This window comes from Cervus canadensis, chromosome Y (assembly GCF_019320065.1).
Source record: "Cervus canadensis isolate Bull #8, Minnesota chromosome Y, ASM1932006v1, whole genome shotgun sequence".
In the NCBI taxonomy this organism is placed as follows: domain Eukaryota; kingdom Metazoa; phylum Chordata; class Mammalia; order Artiodactyla; family Cervidae; genus Cervus; species Cervus canadensis.
This window is the reverse complement of record NC_057420.1, coordinates 5,669,069-5,687,992: the sequence shown is the minus strand read 5'-3', so window position 1 is coordinate 5,687,992 and position 18,924 is coordinate 5,669,069. Positions and strand designations below refer to the sequence as shown.

The following is an 18,924-nucleotide window of genomic DNA, read 5'->3' as shown; positions in this document are numbered from 1 at the left end:
GTTGTAAAGTAATTAGCTTCCAACTAATAAAAATTAAAAAAAAAAAAAAATGTGGGTTGAGACATACTTCTGAGAGCAAGCTAAGTGAGTGCAGTACAGCTGACTGAAAGCCTGGGCTTATTGCTGGCTAGTCACATGCTCCACAAACAAAGGAATGTATTTGAGGAATGCAAACTTTAGAGCACAGACTCAGTAGTTGTGGAATATTTACTATTTGCTGCAGAATACAAGTTTAGTTGTGGGAAAAAAAACAAAAAAAAAACAAAACATGTTACAGAGTGTACCTGAACTGTTTTTACCCATCCTGTAGCAGAATATGGCCTCAGTAGTGATGTGAAGCATGCTCTAGAGTGTAGGTTCTTCATTGGATCGATGCATCTTCCCATGTGCTAGTTGGGTAGTTTCAGATAGTCTACTCAAAAGTGCAAGCACTCTAGTGTTCCAGACAGAAAGCTCAGAATTTTGAGACCTCATACTCTAAAACTCAGGCACAGTAGTCATCAAACACAAGCTGCAGAGTGCTCTACCATTAGCTGTGGCATGTCTTCTCTATAGCAGAGGCTGTTGGTGGGACACATGCTCTGAGGTACAAGCTTGTGAGAAGTGTTCGCTAAATCATAGTTCAGTACTTTAAGTGTGCCTTCTGTAAATCATGGGTCTGGTGGTAGGAGTATGTTTTAAACTGTGATTTCATGATGGTGAGACACACTCTGTAGTGCGAGTTCAGTAGATACTGAGCTTTAAACATTGTGGTCAGTAGTGGCAGATGCATGCTTCACAGTGTTATGTCAGGAGTTGTGGTGCACTCACTCAAGAGTACTGGATCAGTAATTGAGGGACAAATCCTCTTGAAAGTGGGTTGCTATTTTGGGGTGCATGCTCCAAAAAGCAAGCTCAGTAGGTGTGGCATGCTGCTCTAGAGTATAAGCTCCATAGTGGCAAGACAACTGCTCAAGAGTTCAAGATCAAGTGTTGTGGTATGTGTGAATTCGGAGGCATATCCATTTCAGGCAGGAAACATGAGGGATAGAACCAGATCTGTTATTTCAGCACAACATCCTTAGGACACAGGTTCACTATTTGCAGTTAGCATGATCTAGAGCACTGGCTTACTAGCAGCATAATGGGTGGTCTAGAATGCCATTTAAATAGTTGTGGCACATGCCCTCAGGAGCATTCTCTCATGATGGTGAGATTCATGCCTCAGAGTTTAATCTCAGTAGTGGCCACAAACTTGATCTAGAGTGAGGGATCATTTGTATGCAGGACATTTACTCTAGAATGCAGCCTAGTTGTGGGAATGCATGCTCCAGAGGGCAAGCTTAGTAGTTCACACATATGCTCCAAAACATAGTAAGTGTGGTGGGAAAACACATGAAATAGAGTTCAAGCTAAGTCACTGCAGAATGCTTCTGAGTAAAATATCACTAGGGCAAATGTGTGTGCATTCTGTAATTGTTAGAACTGTGCTCCCAATTGCTTGCTCAGTTATTGTGGCATGTGTGCACTACAGCATGCACTTAGAAGAAGCCAAATGACTAGACTTGAGCTTCTGCTTAGCTAAGGTAAACCATGTGTTCCAAGTTTCAATCACTATGTTCTACAGGAGTTTAGGCTCAGTTGTGGCAAGATTGTACTTCAGAGTTCAGCAGTTGTTTAGACATACTTGATCTAGAGCACAGGCTGAGTTGCAGCCTGACTTATATATAAGCAACAACCTAATTACTCCCAGGATTCCTGCTTTATATCACAGGTTCTGTATGTTAGACACACTTGCTCTAGAAAGTAATTTCAGTATTGCAAGCTTGCAGGATTCCTGCAATATTGATACTTGCAGCAGGCATGTTTTAAGGTGAAATCTCAATAGTTGCAGGTCATATTCTCTGCAAACTGGGATCAGGAATCGTGGGATGTATATTCTACTGTGTAATCTCAGTGATTGCAACACACCTGCTTTAAAGCACAGGCTCAGTAGTGACAAAAAGTGTGCACCAGAATGGAAGCTCAGTAGTTGCAGTACACAATGAGACCCTCTAGACCCTGGTCTCAGAAGTGACCGTACAGAGTTCCTGAGCGCAAACTCAGTATTTGTAGCATGTGTTGCTTGATTTGAGGACTAGGTAGTTTTGAAAGCCTTGTTGGATAGTCCCATGCTCAGTGGCTCTGACTTGCCAGGTCCAGGGTGCACGTACATTCTATTGTGACAAACATGCTCTAGAGTGTAGGATGACTAAAGTTGTAATGTGCTATATACTGCAAGCTAATTACTTGCAGTACACATTCTCTAATTGCAAGCTTGGTAGAAACAGGACAGAAGCTCCTGTGTTCAAGTTCAGTCATTGCAGCATGTATAATCAGTAATGGGTGTTCTTGTGCTAGAAAAAAAGTAGCAAAGAAAGTGCCAAAGGCTGAGGGACAATAGCATTAATAAAGAGGCTTCAGAGTACAAACTGAGTAGTTTCAGGATACATACTGCAGAGGGTAAACTCAGTAGCTTCAATGCAGGCATGCTTTACACTATAGACACAAAAGTATTCAGAGGTGCTACAGAAGGCAGGCTCAATATTGTCAGAATGTCTCTTTTAGAGTACCTGCTCAGTAGTGGCAACATGTGAACCAAGTTCTATAGACTGGTCCAAAGATGACAAAGGAATAAATCAGGAAGCTCATTTACTGCCACACAAATAACTAAAGATAATTTGCATGGGAAGTAACTTCCACCAAACAACTTCTGAATGCTAGTGGAGGGCCCCAGATACTCAAAAAGGCAAATCTTTCTCTTCATCATGAGGTATAACAAAATAAAGAAAAGAAGATAGTGAAAGGATTTATGGATGGTGACTTGTCCTGTCCTGAGGAGAGAGTTGTGAAGGATGAGAAGCTTCCAAATGATAGGAAACTCTCTCCAGGTGTGGTCAATGAGAGTTTTGGAATCTCAGAGGGCAGCATTGAGTTCAGTTGTCACTCAGTTGTCTTCGACTCTTTGCAAACCAATGGACTTCAGCAAGTCAGGCCTCCCTGTCCATCACCAACTCCCAGAGTTTAGTCAAATTCATGTCCATTGAATCAGTGATGCCATCCAGCCATCTCATCATCTGTCATCCACTTCTTCTCCCACATTCAATCTTCCCAACAGGGTATTTTTGAATAAGTCAGTTCTTCACATAACATGGCCAAAGTATTAGAGTTTCAGCTTCAAAATCAGTCCTTCCAATGAACACCCAGGACTGATCTCCTTTAGGATGGACTGGTTGGGTCTCCTTGCAGTCCAAGGGACTCTCAAGAATCTTCTCTAACACTCCACTTCAAAAGCATCAATTCTTCAGTGCTCAGCTTTCTTTATAGTCCAACTCTCACATCCATACACAACTACTGGAAAAACCATAGCCTTGACTAGATGGACCTTTGTTGGCAAAGTAATGTCTCTGCTTTTTAACAAGCTATATAAGTTAATCATAACTTTCCTTTCAACAAACAAGTGTCTTTTAAGTTCATGGGTGCAGTCATCAACTGCAGTGATTTTGGAGCCCCCAAAAATAAAGTCAGCCACTGTTTCTATTCTTACCCCATCTATTTGCCATGAAGTGATGGTACCAGATGCCATGATCTTACTTTTCTGAATGTTGAGCTTTAAGCCAACTTTTTCACTCTCCTCTTTCACTTTCATCAAGTGGCTCTTTTGTCTCTTTTCACTTTCTACCATAAGGCTGGTGTCATCTGCTTATCTGAGGCAACTGATATTTCTCCTGGCAATCTTGAATCCAACTTGAATTTCATGCACCCCAGCGTTTCTCTATAATGTACTCTACATATAAGTTAAATAAGTATAGTGACAGTATGCAGCCTTGATGTACTGCTTTTCCTATTTGGAAGAATTTTGTTGTTCCATGACCATTTCTAACTGTTGTTTCCTGACCTGCATACAGATTTCCCAAGAGGCAGATCGGGTGGTCTGGTATTCCCATCTCTTTCAGAATTTTCCATCCACACAGTCAAAGCTTTAGCATAGTCAATAAAGCAGAAAGAGATGTTTCTCTGAAGCTCTCTTGCTTTTTTGATGATCAAGCAGATGTTGGCAATTTGATCTCTGGTTTCTTTGCTGCTTATTTAAAAACCAGCTTGAACATCTGGAAGTTCACAGTTCATATACTGTTGAAGCCTAACTTGGAGAATTGTGAACATTACTTTACTAGTGTGTGAGATGAGCGCAATTGTGTGGTAGTTTGAGCATTCTTTGGCATTGCCTTTCTTTGGGATTGGAATGAAAACTGACATTTTTCCAGTCCTGTGGACACTGCTGAGTTTATCAAATTTGCTGGCATGTTGAGTGCAGCACCATCTTTTAGGATTTTAAATAACTCAACTGGAATTCCATCACTTCCACTAGCGTTGTTCATAGTGGTACTTCCTAAGGCCCATTTGCCTTCACATTCCAGGATGTCTGGCTCTAGGTGAGAGATCACACTATCACAATTGTCTGTGTCATGAAGATCTTTTTTGTACACTTCTGTGTATTCTTGCCACCTCTTCTTAATATCTTCTGCTTCTGTTAGATCTCTATGTCTTCTGTCCTTTACTGAGCCCATCTTTGCATGAAATGTTCCCTTGGTATCTCTAATTTTCTTGAAGTGACCTCTAGTCTTTCCCATTCTATTGTTTTCCTCTATTTCTTTGCACGAATCATTGAAGGACACTTTCTTATCTATCCTTGTTTTTCTTTGGAACTCTGCATTGAAATGGATATATTTTCCCCTTTCTCCTTTGCCTTTCACTTGTCTTCCTTTATCATCTATTTGTTGGTCCTCCTCAGACAGGTATTCTGCTTTTTTGAAGCATAACCAAGAAAAAAAGAAAATCACATAATTCATGCCAAAAGACAATTACCAGTGGAGAAGCATCTTACGGGCTCTGTTCCCCTTCTATGAGTAAGGGCTGGGTGTGGAGGCACCAGCTGCCATGTTGGGCCTTAGCATAAATACCAAGATTGAATGCCCTGAGGACACTGTGGGGACTGATGTGATATAGCAACCTAAACTGTGAGTGTTCCAGAGAGACAAATATACAAACAAACAAAGTATCTTTCCTTTGGGGAGGCTCTAACACCACTCTGTGACCTATGATGTGGTCACAGAACAAAGAATCACACTCTAGTGATCATCAGAGGAAAGCAAGTTGGCTGTCTCTGACAGCCAGGACCATGAGTCCTGACAAAAAGTCAGGACCATGACACCCAGAGGCAGAACGCAAGGGCTCACTGAATTCTGGCCTCATATTTCTTCAAGCTCTGAGCAGACTGTCAGTGGCTAACCATGTCTTCTTGGGATCCTGGTTGGTTCATATCTACCAGGAGCATCACAGCCTGAGACCAGCTCCTCTGAGAAGATGTACAGAACAACTGGGACTGCTCTCAAGGATATCCTGATAACTTGAGCAGCTTAGAACAGGGAAGGGCAGGAGACACAGGGCTAAGCCAGGACTTTTCACTCCTGGTGAATTTGGGAACCAGAAAAATTGGACCTTAAAATTGCACAAGATCTATGGACCACCTGGGATGGTTCATTCATAGAGAACTCAGGTGCATGAGTGGCTTGGGCCTGGGGAGTGTACACTACTTTTGACTCTGGCAACCCCTTTGTTTTCCATCCACTGTTAGCACTTCCCACACAGTCCAGTAATGCTTGTTTGCATCCCTACAGTGATGAAAGGGGAAAACTTACAATGATGATTACTCTACCCAGCAAGAATCTCATTCAGATTGGAAAGAGAGATCTAAAGTTTTATAGATAACTTCAGAATTGAGAGAATTCAGCACCACCAAATCACCCATCACAAAGGCTAAGGATCTTCTCTAGGCAGGAAATAAGAAAAACTTAAAAAAAAATGACCCCAAAACAATAAAGTAAATGGTAATGGGATTATATTTATCAATAATTATCTTAAACATTAATGGGTTAAATGCTCCAACCAAAAGATAAACACAGACTGAATGGATACAAAAAACATATCCATATATATTCTTTTTTACAAGAGACCCACCTCAAACCTAGCAACACATGCAGACTGAAAGTAAGGACTGAACAAAGATATTTCATACAAATGGAGACCTAAAGACAATGGAAGTGGCAGTACTCATATCGGGTAAAATAGAGTTTAAATAAAGACTGTTGTTAGTGACATAGAAGAAGACTACATAATGATCAAGGGATCAATCTAAGAAGGTGACATAACAGTTATAAATATAAACACACCCAACATACGGGCACCTTAGTATACAGGAAAGTGCTTGTAACTATTAAAAGGGAAATTGAAAGTAACACAGTATTAGTGGTGGACTTAAATACCCCATTCACACCAATGGACAGGTCATTCAGACAAAAAATCAACAAGGTAACACAGCTTTGAATGATATATAGAGCCAGTGAGAACCATTTGATATCTACAGTGAATTTCATGCAAAAGCAATGAGTTTCTCCTTTTACTCAAGTGCACACAGAACATTATCCTAAACTGAATTATCTAAACTTATCATTCTGCACCACAAATCTAGCCTTGGTAAATTTTTAAAAATTGAAATCATTTCAAGCATCTTTCCTGATCACAGTGCTCTAAGATTAGATATCAAATACAAGAAGAAGAAGAAGAAAAACTATAAGAAGCACAAACATATGGTGGCTAAACAACATGTTCTGACTAACTAACAGATCACTGAGGAAATCAAAAAGGAAATCAAAATATGTATAGAAGCACACAGATACGAAAACACCACAACCTGAAACCTATGTGTATTCAGTAAAAGCAGCACTAAGAGGGAAGTTGATAGCAATACAAGCCTACCTCAAGAGTCTGGAGAAACATCAAATAAGTGTTCTAAATTTATACTGCATATCTGAAGTTATTGATATTTCTCCCAGCAATCTTGATTCCAGCTTGTGCTTCCTCCAGCCCAGCTGTACTCTGCATATAAGTGAAATAAGCAGGGTGACAATATATACCCTTGATATACTCTTTTTCCTATTTGGAACCAGTTTATTGTTCCATGTCTAGTTCTACCTGCTGCATCCTGACCTGCATGTATGTTTCTCAAGGGGCAGGTCAGGAGGTCTGGTGTTCCCATCTCCTTCAGAATTTTCCACAGTTTATAGTAATCCACACAGTCAAAGGCTTTGGCATAGTCAACAAAGAAGAAATAGATGTTTTTCTGGAACTCTCTTGCTTTTTCGATGATCCAGTGGATGTTGGCAATTATCTGATCTCTGGTTCCTCTAACTTTCCTAAAACCAGCTTGAACTGGCTTGGAGAATCTTGAGCATCACATTACTAGTGTGTGAGATGAGTGCAATTGTGGGGTAGTTTGAGCATTCTTTGGGATTGCCTTTCTTTAGGATTAGAATGAAAATTGACATTTTCCAGTCCTGTGGCCACTCCTGAGTTATCCAAATTTCCTGGCATATTGAGTGCAACACTTTAACAGCATCATCATTCAGGATTTGAAATAGCTTAACTGGAATTCCATCACCCCCACTAGCTTTGTTCATAGTGATGCTTGCTAAGGCCCATTTGCCTTCACATTAGAGGATGTCTGATGTCAGGGCATGTTTAACAGTAAGATTCCTGTGTTCTGTTTCCTATCTCTGTTGAGCCTTCTGTTCCTTATCAGTCCCTGTCAGAGGAGCAGGCAAGCTTCTCCCAGGACGGTGATCAAAGAGATGGGATGCTTGCATCGGATTTCCTTCATTAGCTTTTCCATTTGGTGAAAGGGGTTATTTACGACCCGCTTTTGATATGGATCACCTTTTGGCCTTATGGTCTTTATTGCTGCTTGCTTCCTTAGCAGCTTGTAAAGTCTGGTCTCTTGATCTTTATCTGAAGAAGCTACTGGTATATATACTCTTACAGAATTCAATAAAACACCCTTGTTCCATCAGAGCTTGGGTGTCTGTCTGTCTGTCTGTCTCTCTGGCTGATTCCCTGGAGCGTGAAGGCTGGCTGCACAACCCAGGGAATACAAACTTCTTTCCTTCTTTCATTTTCTCTTCATCGACTCCAGATCACCAGGTTCCAGTCCATTAAAGGACCCCAATAAGTGGCACCCAAACACGAGCCTGGTACACGTGGCAGATTTGGACAGAGTGACCTCAGGGCCTATTGAGGCCGGTAAGTACTAAGACATGGGTCAATTGGCTGGAAAGCCCAATCATTTTTCTACTTTACATCACCATTTATTTAAAGCTCAGTGACTTTCAGTTTTGCGCCAACGAATAGAGGTTTGCCTTCAGACAGTGGCTGAATGTAACCCTTGGTTCCCTAATGAAGGTACTTTTGATTTAGAAATTTGAGACCGGGTCAAAGAGAATGTTGAACAAGCCGCCAGATAGGGAAAAAATATTCCCATAGATTTCTGGCCCCTATGGGCTCTCATTAAAGCCAAGATTCTGCTATTTCAAAGTAATTCTAGCCCTCCTGATATTTGGCATCAGGCAGAACACTTATTACATGAATATGAATTAGATGATGAAGTCTTACAAAAGGTTCAATTAGAACAACTTAAGATATTTCAGAGTTTTCCTACTAACCCTGCCCTGGTTTGCTGCAAGTGCTCCTCCCCTGCCAGCGGGCACAAATTCCAAAGTGTCTCCCTTGATAGAACCTAATGATTCTGGCAACGACTTCCTTAAGGTACCTTTCACCACTAAAACTGACAACAACTTTCTGAGTAACAATACTCTACCTCCTTCCTGACAGACTCTCTCTGAAATGCTGCATTTGCAGTCGCAACTCTCTGAAGTTGATGGTTTCTCTGCCTTTCCAGTTTTAACAAACATTGATGCTCTAGGGCAAATAATACCTCAATATGAAGGTATTAACCTTTTTCACATGGAACAGATGAAAAAGGCTGTAACTATGTATGGCCCCATTCACCTTTTACTAGAGAGATTCTAAATGCTATGGTGTCTTCTATTAGAACATTTATTCCCTATGGTTGGCAAATTTTAAAGAAAGCTCTCCTTAAACCAGCAGAGTATCTTCAGTGGACAATGTGGTTTCAAGATATAGCCAGAGATCATGCTAACAAAAACCCTTGAGCTGGCACTCCCCAAAACCAAATTACTTTTGAAATGTTAACTGACACTGGACAATTTGATGCTATAGAAGCTCAAATACTATTCCCTCCTTTGTTGTATGGACAATTAAAAACAGTGACCCTTAAAGCTTGAGATAAAATTATTCCTCAAGAAAAGCCTACAGATAGCTGCACTAAAATATTACAAAGACCTAGTGAAAATCATGCTGACATTTTAGCTATATTAAAAACTATTTCCCATAGTGTAATTGGAGAAAAAGCTAAAAGCCAACTAGAGAAATTACTTGCTTATGAAAATGCAAATCAAGAATCTCAAAAGACTATAGCCCCAATTTGTGAGACAGAGATTATTATTATTTGAAGACTTGTCTCAATCTAGGATCAGAAACTCAAAAGATCTAAATGCTAGTTAAAACAATCATTGCTTCTTTTAGAAAGGGAAATGAAAGATGCTTTACATGTGGAGATAAGAACCATTTAAAAAGGACTGCCCTAAAAAAGCTAATTAAAAACCTTCAAAAATGTGCCCTCACTGCCATAGAAAAATGCATTGGGACAAAGATTATAAATATAAATTTGACATTAAAGAAAAACCTATTCCAGGAAACTCCAACAGGGGACCCCCTAGGTCCCCTTCAACAAAAACCAGGGGCAAAATCCATCCTTTCTCTCAAACCATCAACATCCAACAGTGCTGCCATCGATATACCAGCCCTAAATGATTTCCTCCTTTACCCTCAAGCAGTCTCCTCTAGAATACCTACAGGGCTTCTTGGACCCCTGTCCCCACAAACCTTTGGTCTTTTACTTGGCCAATCTAGTTTGATTTCTAAAGAAATTATTGCTCACCCTGGAATAATTGATTCAGATTATAAAGAAAAAAAATCAAATTTTGATGTCATCTCAGATTTTATGGCAATTTAAAAGGGGAGATAAAATTGCTCAGTTACTCCTTTTGACTTACATTTCTATTAACTCCTCTAATAATGCATGGACAGGCAGATTTGGCAATACAGTTCAAAAACAGACCTTATGGACATCATTGGTATCTGAATTTGCCCGACTGACTATAGATATCAAAATTAATGGTAAAAGATTTTTCTGGTCTCCTCAACACTGAATCTGAAATTACTATTATTTCCAAACATTTACAGCCTAAATCCTGGCCTGTACAAAAATTTTCTTGCCAAATTGCAGAGATGGCTCAAACCAAAGAACAAGAGGTTTATCAGCATACTCAAATGTATCCATGTGAGAGATCAGAAGGCCAACCTACAACTTTAAGACCTTATGTGATAGATGCACCCCTTAATCTAATAGGAAGGGGCTTACTTATGAAATGGCAAACTCAGATATACAGTCCACATTTTTCTAGGGGCCATCACTCATTTAACAAATAATAACAATTATTAAAATAACTTAAAAGAATGATGAGCCTATTTGCACTCAGCAATGGCCGCTCCTCTGTTTGGAGACCCCTATTATTCATACCCAATGTTGTATGTATACACACACACACACACACACACACACATATACACACACACACACACACACACACACACACATATATATATGTATATATATATATATATATATACACACATACATATACACACACACATATATATACATGTATATGTATATACATGTGAGAGGGTAACAGGCATTGAATTTGAAGCTTTCATGAGATAGCAACTTAAACTGTGGGATAGCAAGAGAGAGAACTGTGGCTGATGTGGGCCTCTGGGGTGCTTTTCTCCTGGGAGTTGCTTTTAGGTACGTAATCTGTGGGTTTTATTTATTTTTCCTCCCAGTTAGGTTGCCTTCCAAGATTCAAAAACTTCCCCCAGACCCTCCAGTGAGAGGGTTTCCCAGTGTTTGGAAACTTCCTCTATTAAGACTCCCTTCCCGGGATGGTCTCCGCCCCTAGCTCTTTGGTCTCTCTATTTATCTTTTATATTTTGTTCTACCTCCTTTCAAAGACAATGGGCTGCTTTTCTGGGCCCCTGATGTCCTCTGCTAACAATCAGAAATTGTTTTGTGAAATTTGCTCAGCGTTCAAATGTTCTTTAGATGAATTTGTAGGGGAGAAAGTGGTCTTCCTATTCTATTCCTCCGCTATCTTGGCTCCTCCTCCTATACCACAGCTTTCTTATCCATTCTTCTGCTTCTGGACATCTAGTTCATTTCCATTCCCTGGCTACTGTAAACAGTGCTACAATTGACATTAGAGTCATGTATTCTTGAAGACTGGATCCATATGTGGGGATGCATGCCCCAGAGACCAAGCTTAGTATGTGCAGCATGCATGCTGTAGAGTATGAACTCAGAATGGCAAAATAAGTACTCAAGTGTGTAAACTCTCGGTTTATTGCCTGTGTGCATCAGATCAGTCTACGCAGGACATGTGATGGATAGTAGGAGAATTGTAATTGTGGCACATTAGCTATATAAGCCAGGTACATTTGTCACAGTGTGCATGATCTAAGTGCTGGCTGAACATCAGCATAATCAGTGATCTAGAGCACCACTTAGAGTTGTGGCACATGGTCTTGAGAGAGTCAATTCTTAGGCAGATTGATAAGAAGTCTAGCGGTCCCCAAAGAGAAAGGGGTCTGCAATTCTCAAGGAGGAAGAATGGACAAACTTTTTTGTCCTTCTACGTTCCTTAGGATTATAAAACAATAATATATCCTGCTTGAGGACAGTCTCCGGAAAACACTTTCTGGTTAATACTGTTATTTTAAGGTGTAAATTATGGGAGTAGGTCTAGTGAGGTCTTTACAACCTCCAGACATCCTTGTGATTCACTGTATTAACTAATTAGAGAGTATATAACTCCATGGCTAACACTAGCAAGGGGGTACTCTTTCTGCCCGCTTCTGATGCCTATGTCAGAAGCTTTCTCTATCTCCTTTATATTTTAATAAAATTTTATTACACAAAGCTCTGAGCAATCAAGCCTCATCTCTGGCCCCGGATTGAATTCTTCTCCTCTGGATGCCCAGAATCCAGCGTCTTTTCCTGGGTTCAGCAACAACCTTTTATCTTGGAGGCTCCTCCTGGATTCTTCAGGACAAGGTAAGGATGCTTGGAGCTCTAGTTCTTTGTTCTAGTGAACATGTCTTCTGCTGCACTTTACTAACTCTACGGTGTGCTTGTGTGAATGAATGACATGCCCTGCACAAAGCAAGGAGGAGCCCTTTTCTGTGCTTCCACGGCGACCTCATATAGCTTATGGCGGAAACCTGCTAGGGGTTTATACCGACCTGCCAATGCCAGGAGGCACTCCAAGTCTCCTTCAGGGGCCAATCAGAAATGGGCAAAGCATATGGAACGAACTCTCCTTTCTACGTCAAACCTTTTGGTCTTTTTAACCATTTCATAACTCCTTGGGAATTAGAAGTACTAACCTAATCTGTCGCATCATAGATTTTCAAGGGACTTGTGATCTATGCTGTTATACTGCATACTGTTACTTAGATCCCAAACTTGGATTGGTAGCCAGGAAGAGCCTAGCCTCACTAGGCATGGAAAGTTTGGAAGCTAGATGGAGCTCTAGCTCCCAACGCATCTCTGAGGTTAAAGTTTACTCAGATTGAAATTATAATGTTTTGTTTTTGTTTTCCCTTTGGTAAAACTGGCTCTTAGTGGATCAGAGGAGGCTAGCATGGTGGTGCTTGGAAGGAACATCTCAGTTTTATGTTCATATCAGTCTTATTGTGGTCAGGAATATACTCAGTGTCTTGCACAGGCACTCAAGTGATGAGAAGACTCCCCCAACAGTCTTAGCCCCGGAGTAATTCCGGAAGGTTACTTTGATTGCAACCTGGTGGCATCAGAAGTAAGCAAGGTTTTAATGGTGAGGAGCTGGATGTCAGCCAGGGATGCCATCGGGTCTACCACTCGTGCATTTCCACTCTGTCTTGGTGGTAGAACCGGGAGGGACAACTATGTCGCCTGTGTAAGTAAGGGACAGACTAAGTCCAAACAGGAAAAAAAAAGCTTTCATGTAAAGTCTGTTGACATCACCATCTAGAGCATGGAGGGATGGTTCCAATAGAAAGAAGGCCCTGGTCGCCTGCTTTTCTCTCTTAGAGATGGGAGCTAACAATTCCAGCCTCACTCCTTTGAACTGTATCCTGAAAAACTGGGATATATTTGATCCCCAGGGCTTGAAGAAGATACACCTGTTCTTCCTATGTGATACTGCATGGCCATGGCATACATTGGAGGATGGCGAATGGTGGCCGGTTCTTAATTAAGGGTCTCTTAATTATAATTCTCCTTTACAATTAGACCTGTTCTGTAGAAAACAAGGGAAATGGGAGAAGTAGCATATGTGTTGCCATTTTCTTCTCTGCAAAATATGCCAGACTTGTGTCCTATGCATATAGATTTGGGTATGACACCTTCAGCTCCCTCCTGTCCTCCTACTGTGCTAGATGAGATGGAGGACAGGAGACAAAAAGATATAGAAAAATAGGTTTCTCTAATCTATCCCTGGGATCATATGCACAGAGTAGCCAGAGAGACTGAGAAACAGCCACACAAGCTACTGCCTCTTCATGAAGCACCCACTGGTAGAAATAATCAGTCTATGAGAGTTAATAAGCCTTTTTATTATCTAGAAATACAAAAAGTCAAGGAAGATCTGGGAGACTAGAGGACCTAGAAAAATATATTCGAGCTCTTAAATGTGTTACTCTGCTTTATGCCCTTACTTGGAAGGATGTTATGTATATCTTGGGACAAATGCTGACTCCTGACACAAAGATTCGAGTTTGGGAAAAAGCGGTTGCTTATGGAGCTGAATTGCTTGGTATTAAATCAGTAAGAAAGAGGGAGGCTAAGATAACTGTCCTCCCTTCTGGGATTCAGGCGACCTCAACTGCAGAACCAGACTGGGACTACAACACAGCTAAAGGAAGATGGGATAAGAGTCATTTTGTCAGATGTACTCATGAAGGACTCAGGCAAGCACATGCTAAGCCTTTAAACTATGGCAAATTAGCAGACATAGAAGAGAAGGAAGCTCCTGGCAAATTACTAGAGAAGCCTTTCATAGATTCACTGAGATTGATCCCAAAAGTGAAGAGGGAAGTGATCTTAAAGGATAGATTCCTCGCTCAATCTGCTCCAGACATCTGCCGTAAGCTATTAAAATGAGCATATGGACCAAATCAGTCCTTAGATACTCTGTTACAACTGGCTCATATAGTCTATTCAGTTCAGTTCAGTTCAGTCAGTCAGTCGTGCCCAACACTTTGTGAAAATCTATGGGTCGAGCACAAAATGCTACTCCGGTAGTTGTCAAGCTCAAATATCCACACTTATTTCCACATAAAGAGTAGCCACTGAAACCTGAGGTTAAGGAAGGGTTAAAATGCATCATTGAGAATTTAAAGGAGCAGGGACTATTAATTCCCTGTAACAGTCAAAGCGACACTCTTATTTTGGGTATAAATAAATCAAATGATAAATGGAGACTAGTTCAAGATTTATGAATAATAAATGAGGCTGTAGTTCCTTTACACCCCATGGTGCCTAATCCTTATACTCTATTGTCTGAAATTCCTTAGTGAGCCAAATATTTCTCAGTAATTGATTTGAAAGATACCTTCTATTCAGTTCCTTTGGCAGAGGAAAGACAATTTCTATTTGCTTTTGGGAACCCAGCCAGCTTCTCAGTAACCTGGACAGTTTTGCCCCAGGGATTTCATGACAGTAATCACTTATCTGGACAAAGTTCATCACCGGATCTACAAAACTTTAATAGCTCTGAAGCAGTGGTGTTACAATATGTAGATTATATTCTGCTCTGCGTTGAGACAGTGGAAGGTTGCTCACAAGCCTCAGAAGATTTCTTAAGCTTTCTGGCAGTCTATGGTTATAAGGCATCAAGAGGAAAGCCTCAGCTTTGTCAACAATCTGTTAGATATCTGGGCCTAATCATATGAAAAGGGACAAGGGCCATAGGCCCTGAGAAAATTAAACCTATACTAAATCACCTCCTATCTATGACTTGAAAACAGTTGAGAGGATTTTTGGCAATCACAGGTTACTGTTGCATTTGGATTCCAGGTTATGGGGAATTAGTCCGGCCATTATATAAACTTATAGCTGAAATGCAGCAGGCCCAAACCGACAAACTGATTTGGTCTCCAGATACTCAAAAGTCTTTTAAGATTTTTCAGACTGATTTTCTGTGAGCTCCTGCTCTGAGCTTGCCCACAGGGTCAGAATTTGTTTGTCACCGAAAGAAAAGATGTGGCCTTGGGAGTTTTGACACAAGCCAAGGGCCTCACCAGCAACCTATTGCTTATCTAAGCAGAGAATTAGACATAATTTCTCGTGGATGGCCCCACTGTCTAAGAGTAATTGGGGCTACAGCTTTATTAGCACCTGAAGCTTTAAAAATAATTAATGGATGAAACCTTACTGTACTGACTTCTCATGATGTGAGTATAATCTTAAGTTCTATGGTTAATATTTGGATGACAGACAGTAAGCTTCTTAAATATCAGTCCTTGTTTTTAGAAGGACCAGTAACTAAGCTTAAATTTTGTGGAAATTTAAACCCTGCTAATTTCCTTCCTGAGAAGGAAAATGAAACATCTGATCACAATTGTTCCCAATTTCTAACATTAAACTATGTGGCCTAGGAAGATAATGGATACCCCATTAGACAATCCTGACATGGAAATATTTACAGATGGCAATTCTTTTGTTTGGAATGGGAAGCATAAAGCAGGTTACACTATGGTGACTGCTGAACAGGGTTTGGAAGCAAAATCTCTCCCCCAGGAACCAGTACTCAGATAGTGGAGCTTGTGGCTCTGACCCACACTCTAGTTAAACAAAGGGCAGAGAGTAAATATATACACTGATTCTAAGTATGCTTATTTGACTTTACATGCTCATGCTGCAATATGGAAAGAAAGGCAGTTTAAAACAGTGACAGGAGAGCCTATCAAACATTTCAGAGAGATCTAGTGACTTTTAACTGCTATATATGGTCCTAAAGAACTAGCTGTATGAATTTCAAAGGATACAGCAGGGATGGGAGTAAAGTACTCTAAGGTAATCATCAGGGTGACTGTCAAGCCAGAAAAGCAGCACTTTATGAAACACTTTTACTGAAGATGCCTTTGGTCTAGACAGGTTCTGTGGAACAGGAAAAACCACAATCTATTGAGGAATAATCAGAAATATATGAGAAAAGAGAAGCAAAGATTTCTGACAAAAGATGGTTACAGTCCAAGGATGGATGCTTAATAACTCCTGAAAATGCTTAATGGAAAATTCTTTAGGTTTTACACCAGAGTTTTCATTTATGTATGTACTTACAAGATGGCTTCTCATTTGTTTGAAAGTAAAAATATGATGAAAACTTTAAAAGAGCATCATCAAAAGATGTGAAGCAAAAGATGTAAAGCAAATACTGAAAAGCTAGCAAAATCTGGATTACAACGAAGTGGAAAATACTGTGAAGAGGACTGGAAAACTCATATGCCAAAAGCTAATGGATATTCTTGCTTACAAGTTTTGAGGGATACTTTTACTGGATAGATTGAGGCTTTCCCATGTAGTAGTGAACAGACTAAGGAGGTTATAAGGATTTTTTTTTTTTTTTTTTGGTTATAAGGATTTTAATCCATGAAATTATCCCCAGGTTTGGACTGCCACAGAGCGTTCAAAGTGGCAATGCTTCCGCCTTTAAAGCTGTTATAATTCAGGGGGTGTCTAAAGCTCGAGGAGTAGAATACCACTTACACTGTTCCTGGAGACCCCAATCCTCAGGAAAGGTTGAAAAAGCTAATGATATTATCAAAAGACATCTGCACAAATTAATTCAAGAAATGGAGGACTATTTGATTAAAGTACTACCCATAGCTTTAATGAGAGCTCAGACTGCCCCCCAAAAGGAGGAACTGTCCACTTTTGAATGTAGTTATGAAAGGCCTTTCTTACACACAGACATTGTTGTAGACCCTGAAGCCTTAGAGTTAACTAATTATTTAACTCAGCCCTCAGCTTTTCAACAGATATTAATGTAATTCTGTGAGATGACTCTTTACCCAGCCTGAGTCAAGCAAGCCTCTATTTGAGCTAGGAACTGAGGTCTTGATAAAAACACTGGGGTCTGGAGGCCCACCCCTCAATCCCCTCTGGGAAGTCTCTTACCAGGTTATTCTTTCTTCTCCCACAGCTGTTAAAGTTCTAGGAAGTGATTCATGGGTGCATCACACTCTAGTTAAGAGGTGACACACTGACCAGAACTAAGTAAAATCATTTCATGTCTTTACTTTCTATGCTCTGACTTTGTACTTTTCAGATTGGCCCAATAATCTATATAAGCCTACTTCTAATGACTCCAAAAGTACTGAGTCTGCTGTTTGATCCTCAAGAAAATCCCTTCCTGTCCTGGGCTCTCTCCTACACTTCATTCTACAATCAGTATAACTGCTGGAGTGCTCCCCTTTTCATCGGTGGAAACTTCCCATGGTGGATATCTCCACTTCAAGGAAAAGACTTCCTCAAAGTCTGCAAATACTTTAGACAACAATCATATATGATGCCTCTTCTTAAACCAATTGGCATCTAACAACACTAAGATGGAATGGTGCAACACTTTGTATTTTAACTGTGGGAATAATGTGACTTTTAATATTGATTATACATTGTCTTGGTTTATTGACTTTCACTAAACATAAGGTAGATGGGTCTAGATCTAATGGTTTTTTACCTGATGTTTATCAAATATGAGATGAGGTTACATGGCTAACTCCTGAAAAAGGATGTATATTATCTACTGCCCCTATAAGGCAGGCAGTAGATAAAGCCATTCCCAGTAGTTAGCCAATAACTTAGTTATAATTATTGGAAACAATTGGGATTTTTGCCTCAGGAAATATTCCTGCAATGGAATTATCCCCATGTTTTCCAACCCCAGTTCAGGTCCTCACTTTGCCTGGCCAGGCACTGATTGGGACAGGATATCTCAGTCACGCTGGCTTGCTCCAAATGGAACCTATTGGACATGTGGCTCTTACCTATGGCATGGCTTCCCCTGGTTGGATAGGGAGATGCACCCTGTCTAGACTTGACTCACAGCTTTATATTTTCAAAACTTCCAGAAAAGCCTGATAATTTACCCCTTAAAACTCGGTGGGCAAGGTCTGTGTTTCACTGGTTTGATTATTTGGCTGCAGTGTTTGTTCCCTCTTTGGGAACTACAGATCGTATGTTACAAGTGGTGCTTTGACTGATTTTACTCAACAGGCATTATAAGATTCTCAAAAAGCTATTTCGGCTCTTAATGCTGAACAAGCACAAATTAGAAAGGTGATTTTTTGAAAAATTGGCTCCAGATATTCTGACAGCTGCACAAGGAGGAACTTGTGGCATTATTCATACCCAATGCTCTACATATATACCTAATATGAGCACTAATGTTACTCATTTTACTAAACACGTGAACAACATGATTGGGCTATGGATGTTCCTGAAGTCTCAACTGCCTCACTTTGGGAGACATTAATTTGTTCTCCAAGGAGGAAAACTATTTAAATTGCATTAATTCTTATTGTTTTGTTTTTGCTGTTTGCTCCCTGCATCTGTAACTGTGTAGCTGAATTTGTTTTTAGTCTCATGAAGGCTTTTAAGTTACAAATGGTTGCTCAAACCCCTGCTATTGCTTAAGTTTCTTCCAACTACTACTTGGGGCCCCTGGATCAGAAATCCTCAATATGAGGGTTAGGAGATTATGTTGCCTCACCAATTTATGGACAACACCCCTCATCAGCTTGGAAGCAATTATGCCATGAGAATGATGC

The 18,924-nt window shown here is 40.3% G+C and overlaps 1 long non-coding RNA gene across 1 annotated transcript; it reads right to left on the bottom strand.

The window, feature by feature from the left end:
• Positions 1 to 1,745: 1,745 nt before the first annotated feature.
• LOC122436438 lies at positions 1,746 to 17,541 on the bottom strand. Its single transcript, XR_006268011.1, has 4 exons — positions 17,417 to 17,541; positions 12,424 to 12,428; positions 4,525 to 4,529; positions 1,746 to 1,756 (listed from the first exon to the last, which is right to left on the bottom strand). It is a non-coding gene; the product is annotated as an uncharacterized LOC122436438 (long non-coding RNA).
• Between the last annotated feature and the right edge of the window lie 1,383 nt (positions 17,542 to 18,924).